Source organism: Felis catus, chromosome B1 (genome assembly GCF_018350175.1).
Source record: "Felis catus isolate Fca126 chromosome B1, F.catus_Fca126_mat1.0, whole genome shotgun sequence".
In the NCBI taxonomy this organism is placed as follows: domain Eukaryota; kingdom Metazoa; phylum Chordata; class Mammalia; order Carnivora; family Felidae; genus Felis; species Felis catus.
Window position 1 is genome coordinate 125,512 of NC_058371.1, and position 12,809 is coordinate 138,320.

General features: G+C 50.7%; 1 long non-coding RNA gene across 2 annotated transcripts in view; it reads right to left on the minus strand.

Moving 5' to 3' along the window:
* LOC109500442 overlaps positions 1-12,809 on the minus strand; it is a 97,913-nt gene that overhangs the window by 21,739 nt on the left and 63,365 nt on the right. For both annotated transcript variants that reach the window (XR_006596175.1, XR_002741546.2), the window contains exons 2-3: positions 6,449-6,728; positions 4,180-4,203 (exon numbers count right to left, since the gene is read on the minus strand). This is a non-coding gene — a long non-coding RNA (uncharacterized LOC109500442). The remainder of the gene's footprint in view (positions 1-4,179; positions 4,204-6,448; positions 6,729-12,809) is intronic.

Below are 12,809 nucleotides of genomic sequence, written 5' to 3' on the forward strand. Positions count from 1 at the left end.
AAGCGGTGTGGGAGGCTGTTAGCGAGACATGGTTTCCTCCCTTAGGAACACGACTCAACTGTGGCAACGGGATACCAGCCAGAGCCGTGGGGATAAATGTACTAAGGTGGATGGCTGTGAGGAGCTGGTACTGTGTGTGATTGGGAAACACAATAAAGATGCCCTTTGTTCTCTCTGCCTGTAGAAAAGGATCATGGCCAGCATTTCAATACTGATGCACATGAGAAACAGCATCGAGCCTTCCATAGGGACTCCCAAGTTGTCCTCTTAGAGCAGATATTCCCACCTCCTTCCTGCATCCATCACCTCTCTGATGCCAGGCAATCCCTGATCTGCTCTCCATTTTTATGATTTTGTCGCATCAAGAATATTATACAAATGGAATAAAAAAGCATGTGACCTTTTTAGGATTTGCTTTTCCCCTATGGGCATAATTCTCTGGAGATTTGGTCCTGCTGCAATGTCTATCAGCAGTGCATGCCCTGGGACTGCTGACCGGTGAGTGCCCCACCACATGGGGATAGCATGGTTTGGCTGTCTCCCTATGGAAGGACATGTTGTACCAGGCTGGGCAATGGCCGTTAAAGAAAGCAAGTCCTAATAGCTGGACTAACTCCCATCGATGGGATCTAGTTAAGGATCTTGAGTCCTGGGTTGTCTGAGTGAGCCCTAGATGGAATCACGAGCATCCTTAGGCAAAGGGAGAGTTGACAAAAGAGGAAGTACTGTGTCCATGGAGACAGACCGGGGTGATGTGGACACAAGCCAAGGGAGGTTGGTGGCCACCAGGAGACACCAGAGGAAAGGGATACACTGTCCCCTGGAGCCCTGGAGTCTCCAGAGGGAGTACAGGCCTGCTGACACCTTAGGCTCAGTGAAGCAAATTTTGGGTTCCTGGACTCCAGAACTGTGAGAGAACATGATTTTAGTCTCATAAGCCACCAAGTTTATGGTAAACGAGCAGGTGTGCGCACAACAGGCCCCCATTTCCATCTCCCTCAGACTTTGGAGTCTTCCTTCCCTGAGAAAATCAGAGAAGCTCTGGCATTTCAACCTACTTGACTGCAGGCAGCCATTGAGTCATTATTATGACCATTCCCAGTTCTCAAGGCAACACATTGAATTACATTTCCTGCGGGAAGAACTGTGTATCCATGTCTGGCCTGTCATATGTCACCCTCTTTGGTGTAATACTCTTTGAACCCACTCCCATACTCATCCCCCCATCTCCTACCAGTGCGAAGTGGTAATACTCTGCAACTCCCCTGCATGGGCACCGGATCCTGTGTGGGCCTGATTCTGTACCTCCATTTGGAATACACTCGCATCCCATTATTTTCCAGGAAGTAAACACAGATGAGAGACTCGGAGCCTGAAGATCACTGCTCTCTGTCACAACTGTATTGTCTTAGGTGAAGCCATTGAAACCTATCCTCTAGGAGTCCTGGGGGTGGGGTAAGACTATTTTCCTCAGATGAGGGGGAGCCGTTTCTCTTGGCAACAAAACACAAGATACCCACTCATGAGGCCATATGTTTTCTGATGTGTTGCCCTTGCTTTCAACCCATCCTATTTCCTGCGTATACCCTATACACCCAAAACTCACCCCAGACAGGTTCTGTAGCTGCCCCCCCCATGGCCACAGTTACGATTCCATCCGCAATCCTCCAGCATGGTGTCCTCCATCACTCAACACCAGCACCAGTGGAAATGTGAGCAAATGTGAAATCACCTCTTGCAACCAATGACCAGTATCCTCTTCTGCCATCAAGGAAGCTACTTGTATGTCTACCAGAGAGAAGAGCAGTCCAGTCCCAGAGTCCCAGTTCCATAGGCGGTTTCCTACAGCCACTCATGGTACAAACTACCATTGGTGCAGGACTGCGACAGGAGGCAGACAGCACACCCAAAAGCAGTGAGTGAAGAGAAGTGCAAGTGAAGGGAACCTCCTGGAAATGGAAGAAAGGGCAACGCGGCCATGGTAAGAAAAGCAAGATGTTTCCACTAAGAAGAAAGTGCAAAGAAAATTGGTTCCTGATCCTGTAATATTTATCTGGAGATGAGGGTCTTGTGGGTAGTTGTAATGCAGAGGAACACGACTACAGAGGCCCCACATTATCCATGGGGATATGTCCGGAGACCCCAGGAGGGTCCCTGAAACCACAGATAGCACATATAGTAGCCATGAAGGGGTGCTGGTGGCACACCCCTACATAGCCCATGAAGAGGCACAGGCAGCTTGCCCCTACATGGCCTATAAAGGTGCACAGACGTGCCATATCTACATGGCTGATGAAGGGGCACAGAAGAGGTGCAAGCGTCAGACCCCTCCATCGCCAATGTAGGTATATAGAGGCTGTCCAAGAAGGGCGAGAAATATGATTAGCGACATGCAGGGGCTGTTAGTGATGCAGCCATGAGCATTCGCGCCAACCAGGGTTGAGGCAGAATCCTGAACAACCTCTGGTGTCAAATGGGGCAGCGTGCAAGGGCGAACACCCTCCATCGCCGAGGGGTGTTCTGTGCATGCGTGAACACCCTTCCCAGCCGAGGTGAGTGGGGCCAAGTGCGAACACTCTCCCTCACTGAGGGAGGGTTGTACACATGTGAAAATGGTCTACCTCACCGAGCAGGGGTTGAAGGCATGCCTGAACACCCTTCCAGGAGGGGGTTTTTGCACATGTGTGAACACCCTGTTTTGACGCAGGGATGGGGTGCATATGAGAACCACCTCCCTTGTGGAGAGGGTTAGGGGCATGCATGAACACCGTCCCTCAATGAGAGGGTTTGTGCGCACGTGTGAACTCCCTTCTCTCCCTAGGGGTGGCAGTGTGCGTGTATGAATAGCCTCCTGCGATATGAGGGTGGGGCGCATAGGTCAACATCTTCCTGTGCCAAAGTGGGGTCCGGCACATGGGTAAACATGCTCCCGTGCCAAAGGGGGACATGCTAATGCTTGGAAATCCATGCCCAGGGGGGAGAGGAAGCTTGACCAAACCCTAACCCTACCCGATAGCAATGTTAACGTTAAACATTACCTTGAGACACATGTTTCTTCAGCTATGAAAGTGAAAAGAACCTTTCATGAAACATGACATTTAATAGTGACATCACTACTTCCTCCCTGAGGGGTGGCGCTGTGCATGGGTGACCAACTCACATGCTGACAGGGGGCCAGGCAGAAGCCTGAACCACCTCCTGTGCTAAGTGGGGCAGGGCGCATGCGCGAACAACCTCCCTTACTGAGGTCGGGGTTCTGCGCATGCCTGAACACCCTTCCTTACCCAGAGGAGTGGGGCGCATGTGCAAATGACTTCCCTCATTGAGGGGGGCTGTGCGCATGCATGAACACCTGCCAGTAGAGTGGGCTGTGTGCAAGCCTGTACAGCCTCCTGCAGTAGAGGGCAGGGAGCATGCATGAATGCTCTCCCTTGCTGAGGGGGGTTGTGCACATGTGGAATCATGCTACCTCCTGGAGCGGGAGTTGTGTGCATGTGTGAACACCCTTGCACCAGTAAGGAGAGCTGTGCACATGTGTGAACAGTCCCCCCCACCCCCGCCGTGGTATGGCACAAGGCCCATGCGCGAATGGCATCCCTCCCCGAGCAGGGGTTGCTCGCAAGCGTGAACACCCTTCTGCCACGAGAGGTGCTGTGTGCATCTATGAACACCCTCCCTCGCTGAAGGGGATTTGTCTGCATGCATGAACACACACCCACGCCAGAGTGTTGAAGCGGCATGCGGGAACCACCTCTTATGCCGAAGGGGGTTGGGCGCATGCACGAACACCCTTCTGCACCCAAGGGTGGCAGGGCCCATGCGTGAATATTCTCCCATGCTGACGTGTCAAGGCACATAGGTCAACACCTTCCCATGCCAAAGGAGAGGGTGGGTGGTGCACATGGGTGAACGCCCTTCCATCAGGAGGGGGGCCTTACACAAGAACAAACTCCTGTGCTAGTGAGGCAGGGTGCATGCACAAACGCCCTCTGTGGCCAAGGAGGGTTGTGCGTGAGAACACCCTTCCACCCCGAGGGAAGGCTGTGCACATCCGTGAACCCCTCACGTGCCGAGCAGGGCAGGGAGCATGAGTGAAACACCTCTCGTGCAGAGAGGGGGAGCAAGCATGACCTAACCCTTACCCTAAATCCTAAATGAAATACTAATCCTAACCCTTACCTTAAGTGATGCGTGCTTCTGCAGCTGTGAAAGTGAAAAGAATCATTGATGAAATATCACATTTAATAGTGACAACACTACTCCCTCTCCCAGGGGTTGTGCTGTTCATGGGTGACACCCTCCCTCGCCGAGGGGGTAGGGAGCATGTGTGAACCACCTCCCATACTGAGGGGGAGAGGGCACACGTGCCAATGCCCTCCCTCCCCGTGGGGGGGGGGCTGTGCAAATGTGGGAATGCGTGAACACCCTTCAGAGCAGAAGGGGACAGGGCGCATGTGTGAACGCCCTCCTGTGCTGAAGGGAGCAGGGCCCATGCGTAAATATTCTCCTGCACTGAGGGGTGGTGCTATTGCGTGAATACACTCTGGCGACGAGGGGGTGTGGAAGCACAACCAAACCCTTACCCTAACTGTTAATGGTAATGCTAACCCTAACCCTTACTTCAGAGATATCTGCTACTTCAACTGGGAAAGTGAAAAGAACCATTCATAAAACGTCACACTTAATAGTGGCATCACTATTGCCTCATTGGAGGCACTCATTGGAGGAGCTCCACATGGGTGACCTTCTCCCATACGGAGAGGGGCTGTGCACATGCCTAAACACTCTCCAATGCTGAGACGGGTGGGGCACATGCCTGAACCATCTCCCATGCGGGGGTGGGGTGTGCCCATGAGTGAACACATTCCTGCACCGAGGGGTGGTGGTGCACATGTGTGAAAAATCTGTCCCAAGGGGGGATCTGTGCATGCGTGAATGCCCTCTCCCACGGAAGTGGAGCAGGGCACAGGCTTCAATATTTTCCCGCTCTGAGGGGCGGGGCAGGGAGAAAGGGTGTATACTCTCCCATGCTGAGGATGGTGGAGTAATGCGTGAAAACCTCCCACACAGAGGCGGTGAGCAAGCATAACCTAACTCTTACCCTAACCCCTAACTGTAATGGTAACCCTACCCTTACCTTAACAGATGCGTGTTCTTAAGCTGTGAAAGTGAAAACAGCCATCCATGAAACATCAGATTTAATAGTGGCATCACTATTCCCTCACTGAGTGGTGGCGCTGTGCACGGGTGACCCCTCCAGTGCCACAGGGGGGCAGGGCACATACGTGAACCACCTCCCATGCTGGGCGGGGGGGGGGTGGTTCATGCACATACATGAACACCCTCCCATGCAGAGGGGGGACATCACTACTCCCTCACTGAAGGGGGACCCGGCATATGGATGACCCCCTCCCATGCTGAGGTGTGGCAAGGTGCATGAGTGTCTCCCTCCCACATCTAATGGGGGGTGTAAGTGTGACCTAACCTTTGCCCTAACCCCTAACTCTAACTCTAACTCTAATCCTAACCCTAACCCTAACTGTAACATATGACTGCTTCTTCAGTTCTGACAGTGAAAAAAGCTATTCACAAAATGTCAGATTTAGTAGTGGCATCGCTACTCCCTTGCTGATGGGGGGGGTGCAAGTGTGACACCCCTCCATCGCCAATGAGGGGTTTGAGCATTACACCCCTGCATCGCCAAGTAGGTGTACTGAGGCTGTTAGAGGGGCGAAAAATATGATTTGTGTACTGTAGGTGGCTGTTAGGGCTGTGGCGATGAGCATTCATAGTAGGGCTCAGGCATTGGTATATGATCTTAAGAACTGAATACCAAAACCAGACAACCAACTCCTAAGTTACGACTAGGTGAATTTCACAATAGAAGCAATAATGCTAGTATGTGCAACAAGAAATATTTGCCTTTCATAAGCTCCTATCAAAGCAGATAACCACGGATAGTTAACGATGAGATAAAAATAGCCTAACTGTAAAGTCAATATCAAACCAATTGTTGACCCAACACAGATAGACAATCACACAAAGATGAAAAGAAGTAAAAGGAAATCAGCAAACACAAACCCCGCCTGTTTACCAGTAAAATCACCTCTAGCATTTCTAGTATTAGAGGCCTTGCCTGCCCAGGGACATTCGTGAAATGGCCGTGGTATCCTGACCGTACAAAGGTAGCATAATCACTTGTTCCCTAAATAGTGACTCATATGAATGGCCACACGAGGGTTTTACTGTCTCTTCCAATCAGTGAAATGGACCTTCCCGTGAAGAGGCGAGAATAGGACAAGACCCTATGGAGCTTTAATTCACTGGCCCAAAGAGACTACATCAATACAACCAATAGGGACAACACATCTCCCCATGGGCCAACAATTTAGGTTGTGGTGACCTCGGAGAATAAAATCCCCTCTGAGAGATTTAGATGTACACTTACCAGTCAAAAGTACAATCTCACTTAGTGATCCAAAATACTTGACCAACACTGTAGGTTCTGTACATGTACCCTGCTGGAGTTTCCTTTTGGGAGTGAGTTCTTGTTGTATCCACATTCAGTGCAGGGCTATGAAATGGTAGTGGTGGTGGTGGTGGTGGTGATGTTTTCTCCTCTTCCATAAAGAGTTGCAGGGTGACTACTTTTGGGAGCCAAGCGGTAGCTGGGCTGCTCCTGGATCCCTCTCTACTTCAGGTTCCCTGTCGGGTGTCATAGCAGCGGCCTAGTGGAAAAATGAGAGAATATGTCAGAAGACACTCAGGTACTCAAAGATGTGAATTAAGAGCCTCCTGAAATACCATCAGAAGACTACAGGACAGTGCTGCCATCCACAGTTACAGTCCAGTTTCTGGGAGCATGTAGGATGCGATAGAGGAATGCAGTATTTCAGTGAATGAGAGGTATCCAGCTGATAGAAGAAATGCTGCAAATCCCCGATGCTGGCTGGGGAAATGTCGTGTATGTCTTCACCTATTCCAAAGATAACAAATGAACAATGGATGAGACAGATGCCTGCTTCTTCAGGAATGAAAGTGAAAAGAGCCATCCAGGAAATGTCTGATTGAAAATGCTTTTAGGTACATTAATTTTTGAAAGAGAAAAAGACAGAACATAAGTGGGGCATGGGCAGAGAGAGAGAGACAGACAAACAGTATCTGAACCAGGCTCCAGATTCAGAGCCATCAGCACAGAGGCCACCCAGGGCTGAAAACCAGCAACCTAAAGACCACAACCCGAGATGAAGTGGGACGCTTAACCCAATGAGCCACCTAGGAGTCAAAGAAAACATCTGAATTAAAAGAAGTATCATTGCTACATCGCGGAAAAGTAGAGCTGATGGGGCACATTCATGAAGCCCTTGCGCACTAAGGGTGGATTAAGATCATGACCTAAACTTTACACTGACACCTATTATTAATCCTAACCATAACCCTTCCCTTAATAGATGTCTGCCTCTTCACCTGTGAAAGTGAAAATAGCCATTCAAGAAACATCAGTTTTAATACTGGCATCACTAATCCCAACTAAGGTGTGGTGAGGACATGGGTGATGCCTTCGCATGCAGAAGGATTGGAGGGTGGCATGTGTGAACCCACCCCATGCACCAAAAAGGGATGGGGTGACACATAAAATCCTACCATAAAAAGAGAAAGAGGAGCGACGGCAGGAAACACTCCAGAGCAAAGCTGGGATGGGGAGAGGCGAGAACAACCTCCAGTGCAGAGAGACTAGGGCAATATCAAGAATGCACTCCCTCCCAGATGGAGGGGGGTGTCCAGGCATGAACACTGTCCCACTCCAAGTGGGGGTGCAAGCATGACCTACTGCTTGCCCTAACACTAAACCTATCACTAACCAATATCCCAACACGTAAACCTAACACCTAATCCTAACCATAAATCTAATGCTAAACCCTGACCCTACCCCTACGACTACCCCTAACCCTATCTCTAATTCTAACTAACCGTAAATGTAAACATAACTTAACTAAACCTAAACTTAACATTAACCCTCTAATCCTAACCCTATTACTCTAACCCTAAAACCCTAACCCTAATACTCTAACTCTAACACGCAAACCCTGAAACTAAAAAACCTAAAATTAACACTAACCTGAACCATAACACTCTAACAGTAACCCTAACGCTAACCCCTAATCCAAATCCCTAACCCCTAACCCAAGTCCTAGACCTAGCCCTAAACTTAACCCTTAACCTAATGCAAACCCTAACACTAATGCTAACACCTAGCTCTCTAACGATAATCCTAACTCTCAAACCCAAACCCTAAACCTAAGCCTAAACCAAGCCCAAACCTAACGCCTAAACCTAACTCTAACTCCAAACCCTAACCCCTAACCATAATCCTAAACACTATCCGTAACCCTAAACCCAACCCTAATGCATAAACCTAACTCTAGTCCCTAACGCTAACCCCTAACACCAAACCCAATCCCAAACCCTAACCCAATGCCCACGACACACAGGAATGGTGTCACTTCAGCACTGGTGAAGTCCCTGGACCAAACATTAACCCTAGTTAATGCTCTCTCTGGATGGGGACCCAATTCCTATCTCTGAGAACACCACAAAGGGCCCAAAGCGGTGCAGGATTACTCGGCATGGAGCGGGGAACATCATCATGACATTTCCAAGGCCTGCATGGAGCTGCACAAGGTGGTTGATGAGCCCCAACTGAAGATGACACACACATTAGGCTGGCCCTGGCATGAAAAGACTAAGCCTGAACAGCCCGCTCCGATGAGGCCTACACTCAATCCTCTGGGGAGACCACTACTGTGCTGGAGTTTCAGCGCTTGAAGCTTCCTGGGACCTAACCCTAAACTTAACCGTGACACTCAACATACCGCTCAACCTAAACCTCACCCCAACTCTAAACTTAACCCTACACCTGACCCGCACCCGGGCATGGACCCTCATTCAGACCTCCAGAGTGATCATGGCACTGGTGTCGCTTCTGCCCTGGCAACGTCCCTGGACTGAACCGTAACCTTGGCTAAAGCTCTCTCCCAATGGGGACCCAATTCCTAAGTCTGAGGACATGACGGACATGGGGTCCAGAAGCGGAGGAGGATTACTCACCACAGAACCTGGAACATCACCGTGTCATTTCCAAAGACCAGAAGGAGATTCACAGAGGACTTCTTGAGGACTAACCGAGGAGTGGCCCTGGCACCCAAAACTCAGCCTGACTGGGACCCTCCCAAGAACCCTCCACTCAGCCCTGTGGGGAGACCACTGCCCTACTGGGGGTATTGTCCCAGAAGACTCCTATGACCAAATCCTAATCTTAACGGTGACCCTCAGTATACATGTGAACCTAAAACCTCACCTCATCTTTAACCCTCACCCTACACCTGACCCGCACCGCACATGGGCCCTCACTTCATCAATCCAGGGAGATCACCGAACTGGTGTCGTTTTGGCCCTGGAAACATCCCTGGACCGAACCCTAATCCTAACTAACGGTCTTTCCCAAGGGGGACCCAATTCCAAAGTCTGAAAACACCACCATTATGGAGCCGAGAAGACGTGAAGGATTACTCGCCATGTGAAACACTGGCGAGTAATCCAACATTCCAACATTCTCCTGGAAGGAGAAGCACTAGAGGTTGCTGAGGCCAAACCAAAGAGTGGCCCACACCTGAGGCTGGCACAGGCACCCAAAAACTAAGCTGACGAGCACCCTCCAATGCGGTCTCCACACAGCCCTCCGGGGAGACGACAGCCCTGCTGGGGGTTTAGTGCCTGGAGCCTCCTGGGACCTAACCCTAACCTTAACTGTGACCCTCAGTATACACCTGAAGCTAAACCTCACATCAACCTTAACCGTCACCCTACACCTGACCCATACCTGTGTATGGGCCCTAACTTCAGCCCTCCATGGAGATTTCAGGACAGCTGTCACTTTGGCCTTTTCTACGTCCCTGGTCCAATCCCTAACCCTAGCTAAGGGTCTCTCCCAGTGGGGACCCAAATCCTCAGTCTGAGAACACCACAATCATGGGGCCCAAGAGCAGGGCAGAATTACTCAGCATGGAACGTGGAATATTACCATGTTATATCCAAAGCCCAGATGGAGTTACACAAGGGGATTGCTGAGGCCCAAAGAGTGGCCCACACAAGAGGTTGGTGTTGACATGCAAAGACTAAGCCTGTCAGGCACCTTCCATGCAGCCTCCACTCAGCCCTCCGGGGATACCATGCCCTACTGGAGATTCAGGAATTGGAGGCTCCTGGGACCTAATCCTAAACTTAACCTTGACTCTCACAGTAGAACTCAACCTAAACCGCACCCAAACTCTAAGCCTAACCCTTTACCAGACCCACACCTGTGCATGGGCCATCACTTCAGCCATCCAGGGAGATTACAGGACCAATGTCACTTCGCCTCTGGCGACATCCTAGGACCTAACTCTAAGCCTAGCTAAAGATCTCTCCCGAAGGGGACCCAATTCCTAAGGCTGAGAACATAATGCACATGGGGCCCAGAAGTGGTACAGGATAACTTGACATAGAACAGAGAACATCACCATGTCATTCCCACTGCCGGGACGGAGCTGAACAAGGTGTTTGGTGAAGCTAAACAGAAGAGTGGTCCACATATAAGGCAGGTGCAGGCAACCAAAGACTAAGCCTGACCCAGCACCCTCCCATGCAGCCTTCACTCAGCCCTCCAGAGAGACCTATGTAGTGCTGGGAGTTTAGTTCCTGAGCCTCCTGGGAACTATCTCTAACCCTGACCTTGACCTGCAACTTACCCCTGAACACAAACCTCACCCCAACTGTAACCATAACCCTACACCTGACTGCACCTGCACATGGGCCCTCACTTCAACCCTTCAGGGAGATCACGGGACTGGTGTCGCTTTGGCCCTGAAGACGTCCATGGAAAGAACTCTAACCCTAGCTAAGGCTCTCTCCTGATGGGGACCCAATTTCGTAGTGTGAGAACACGAGCACATGGGGCCCATAAGCAATGCAGGATTTTCCAGCGTAGAATGTGTAACATCACCATGGTATTTCCAAAGCCCAGATGGAGCTGGACAAGGGGCTTGCAGAGGCCCAACCAAAGAGTGGCCCACACCCAAGGCTGGCCATGGCACCCAAAGCCTAAGCCTGACTGGCACCCTTCCATGCGCCCTCCACTCAGCCATCTTGGGAGACCACTGCCCTGATGTGGGTTCGGGGCTTGGAGACTCCTAGGTCCTAACCCTAACTGTAATCTTGAACCTCATAGTACCTCTCAACCTAAACTTCACCTCAAATGTAACCTTCACCATACACCTGAGCCACACCCGTGCACAGGCCCTCACTTCAGCCCTCCAGAGAGATAACAGAACTGGTGTCACTTTGGCCCAATATACAACACTGAACCTAACGCTAACCCTAGGTAAGGATCTCTTCCAATGGGGACCCAATTTCTAAATCAGAGAACACCACTCACATAGGGCTGAGAAGAGGTGCAAGATTACTTGGCATGGAACATGGAATATCGCCATGGCATTTCCAAAGCCTGGACGGAGGTAAACAAGGAGCTTTCTGAAGCCCAAATGATGAGTGGCCACACAAGAGACTGGGGCTGGCACCCACAGACTAAGCTTACCGGCACCTTCCGATGTACTCTCCACTCACCCTTCCAGGGAGACCACTTCCCTGCTGGGTGTTCAGCACCAGCAGTCTCCTGGGACCTAACCCTAAACTTAACCATGACCCTCACCATAGAACTCAACTAAACTGCACCCCAACTCTAAACTTAACCCTACAACTGACTCGCACCAGTGCATGGATCCTCACTTCAGCCCTCCAGGGAGATCATGGGACTGGTGTTGCTTTGGCCCTAGTGATATCCCTGGACCAAATGCTAGCCCATGCTAAGGTACTCTCCTGATGGGGACCCAATTCCTGAGTCTGAGATCACCACCAACATGGGTCCCAGAAGATTTGGAAGATTACGTGACATGGAACATGGAACACCACCATGTTTTTTACAAAGCCTGGATGGAGCTGTACAAGGGAGTTTCTGAGGTTCAACCAAAGAGTGACCCACACCCGATCCTGGCCCTGGAACCCAAAGACTAAACCTGACTGGCACCTTCTCATGCACCCTACACTCAGCCCTCTGGAGAGGTCACTGCTCTGCTGCAGTATAAGCGCCTGGAGCCTCCTTGGACCCAACCCAAACCCAAAACATGACCCGCATCTTATCCCTCAAGCTAAACGTCACCCGAACTCTAAACCTGACTCACACCCACGCATAGGCCCTCAAAGCATACCTCTAGGAAAATCACGGGAATGGTGTTGCTTTGGCTCTATCTATGTCCTCGACTGAACCCTAATCCTAGATAAGGATCTCTCCTTTGGAATTGGGGGAACCACGCACATGGGGTGCAGACACAGTGCAGGATTACTCAGCATGGAATGTGGAACATCACCACTTCCCAGATGGGGGTTCAGCACCTGGAGCCTCCTGGGACCTAACCCTAGCCCTAACCTTGACCCGCACCATACCCCTCAATCTAAACCTCACCCCAAGTGTACCCTCACCCTACACCTGAACCGCACTGGTGCACAGACCCTCACTTCAGCCCTCTGGGAAAACACGGGACTGGTATCGCGTAGGCCCTGGTGCCATGCATGGATTGAACCCTAACCCGAGCTAAGGCTCCCTTTCGATGGAGACCCAATTAAGAAGTCTGAGAACACCACACATGTGGGGCCGAGAAGAAATGCAGGTTTTCTCAACATGCAATATGTAACATGACCATGTCATTTCTAAATTC